This window comes from Triticum aestivum, chromosome 3D (genome assembly GCF_018294505.1).
Source record: "Triticum aestivum cultivar Chinese Spring chromosome 3D, IWGSC CS RefSeq v2.1, whole genome shotgun sequence".
In the NCBI taxonomy this organism is placed as follows: Eukaryota; Viridiplantae; Streptophyta; class Magnoliopsida; order Poales; family Poaceae; genus Triticum; species Triticum aestivum.
This window is the reverse complement of record NC_057802.1, coordinates 44924424-44927152: the sequence shown is the minus strand read 5'-3', so window position 1 is coordinate 44927152 and position 2729 is coordinate 44924424. Positions and strand designations below refer to the sequence as shown.

Below are 2729 nucleotides of genomic sequence, written 5' to 3'. Positions count from 1 at the left end.
TACTGCAACTCATGCATGCATTCACTTGATGTCTCGTATATATATACATCAAGAGTACGTACTGGACAAGTGGATCAACCGTTGGATCTGGATCGATGCATGGCATTGCCCGTGACCGATCGGCCAAGAGCTAGCTGCATGCATGCATGCAGCTCGTGAATTGTGTAACGACGGATCTATCGTGATCTCTCTCACGGCTAGAATAGAAAAAGATACGGCGGCCAGCTGAAAGTAGAAACGGAGAGGACGAAACATCAAGAGCCAGCCAGTAGGATTGGTTGGCTGGCGGTGGTTTACTCGATCATGCAGATGCATGAGCTACGTTAAATCGTTAATGAGTTTTTTCTTTTCTTTTCCCCTTTTTCTTTTCTTTCTCATGGACGCCCAATTTGCTCCACGGGGTTGTGGGGTGGGGGGCAGGGGTGAAATCCTAGGTGCCGGCCCCATCTCCTCCCCTCCTCGCTCTCCTTGCCGCAGCCGGAGGAAGCCCGTGGGAAATTTTGTCTTAGGATGGCGGCGTAGAGTAGAGATCATCTTCTTGCACTGCAGGAGCCGTCGTGGCTGGATAGTTGCAGTAGCTCTAGACGGCACACGCGTCGGCAGAGGTTGGATGCCAGGGCAGAGGCTCGGGGACACCTCGATGGTGGCATGGAACAAATGGCTGCGAGGACACTGCAGTGATACGTCGTGGCATCTACACGGTGATTTGCAGCAGAGGCTTCTCGGTCCCCGATTCGCTGCGACAGTGGATCCTCATGGTTCACGTTTCACGACGGTTGTGGCAACAACACATCTTCTGTATTGGAGATTCCGAGCGGAGTTGCATGGTCTCATGCACGTCGACATATTTTGGCCTCTATATTTGAGATTCCCTACGACATGCTCCGATGATTGACAACCCCGCTTGGTGCAGGGTTGGAGACTTAGAACTGTGCGTGCGGGTGGTGTGTTGATGGATCAGCAAGTGGTGATACACATAGGATGGCATCGGCCACGTGGCTGCTCTTGGCCCGGCCTTCATTAGTCGGACCGGACTAGAAACTTCTCTTTGAAATGAGAATCCATCATCTTAAGTTAGGGTTGAGTCCAGCAACGAAGACGCTCGTGTTTTGTCCTTTTCTTGATGCGTCGTCTACTGAGATGATGTTGATGCAAAGGTCAATGTGACTGATATCCTCATGATATTAATATATCTTTTTATATAAAAATAAATTTTACTTTTTCTGCAAGAGCTACGATAATAAGCAATAGGGAAAATTGCTGATCAACTTATGAGTAACGAGTAATTAGCCAAACAGTTTGGATCACCTTTATGTTTAATTCAGCAACCGTACAAAAATATGGAACGAATATTCAAAATCGCACAGCTCCCGTAGCTCAGTTGGTTAGAGCGTTGGTCTTATGAGCCGAAGGTCGCGGGTTCGAGCCCCGCCGGGAGCACAGTTTTCCTTTTTGGCGCGACGACACAAGTATTTTTTTGGAGACTATTTTTTCTCCATCCAACAAAAACAAAAGTTGTTGGCCGGCGGTGCTGGTTTGACTCGATCATGCGTAAGCTGCCTAGGCTCCGTTAAATAGGTACTCAAAATGAGTGAACCAATCTGTGGTTGGATGGTTAGAGGGACTGTGGTATCTCCAGTCCACCAAGGTTCAAATCCTGGTGCTCCTATTTATTCCTAAATTTATTTCAGAATTTCCGGCGATGTGCATTCAATGGGAGGAGACGTTCCCGTCGACGACGAGGTGCCTACAGTGACTTCGTAAATTTCAAGATGATATGTCGGCTCAGTCTTTCGGAGGTGCTCATAGGGTAGGGTGTGTGTGCGCGTTCATAGGGGTGAGTGTATGCACATGTATATGAGCGTTTGTGTCTGTACTGATGTTTAAAAAAAAGTACTGAAAACGTGATTTTTTTCCTTTTGGAAAACGCTCTCTTTCATTCGAATGCACACAGCCGCGCGAGCAACCATTTCCTACGCCGTCCGGTCGCGCTTCATCTCACGGTCGACAGCTCTTTTACCAGGCGTCGCACCAGGTGGATCTTTTTTTGCTTCCACCCCCTCATCTCTCACCGTTTTGCTTCCACGCTTCATTCCCCTTCCCTTTCTGTGGCGACGACGCAGGCGAGATTCGAAAACGTGGCAAGGGCGGGTGAATCGGATGTTGCGGCGACGACGCAGGCGAGATTCAAAAACGTGGCGAGGGTGGGTATTGCGGCGGCGGCAGGGGAATCAGAGGCTCGTCGCCACGGCGCCGATCGACATGACCATGTGTAATTGCGATGGCGGACGACAAGTATGGTCTCCAGCGCTTCGCAGCAACTTTGTCCCCCACTGGCATGACCTTGATGACCCACAAGTATAGGGGATCTATCGTAGTCCTTTCGATAAGTAAGAGTGTCGAACCCAACAAGGAGCAGAAGAAAATGATAAGCGGTTTTCAATAAGGTATTCTCTGCAAGCACTGAAATTATCGGTAACAAATAGTTTTGTGATAAGGTAATTCGTAACAGGTAACAAGTAATAAAAGTAAACAAGGTGCAGCAAGGTGGCCCAATCCTTTTTGTAGCAAAGGACAAGCCTGGACAAACTCTTGTATAAAGGAAAACGCTCCCGAGGACACATGAGAATTATCGTCAAGCTAGTTTTTATCATGCTCATATGATTCGCGTTCGTCATTTTGATAATTTGATATGTGGGTGGACCGGTGCTTAGGTGCTGCCCTTTTTG

General features: G+C 48.4%; 1 non-coding gene across 1 annotated transcript; it reads left to right on the top strand.

The window, feature by feature from the left end:
• The first annotated feature begins 1366 nt into the window (after positions 1–1366).
• TRNAI-UAU (transfer RNA isoleucine (anticodon UAU)) lies at positions 1367–1440 on the top strand. Its single transcript has one exon. It is a non-coding gene; the product is annotated as a tRNA-Ile (tRNA).
• Positions 1441–2729: the final 1289 nt, after the last annotated feature.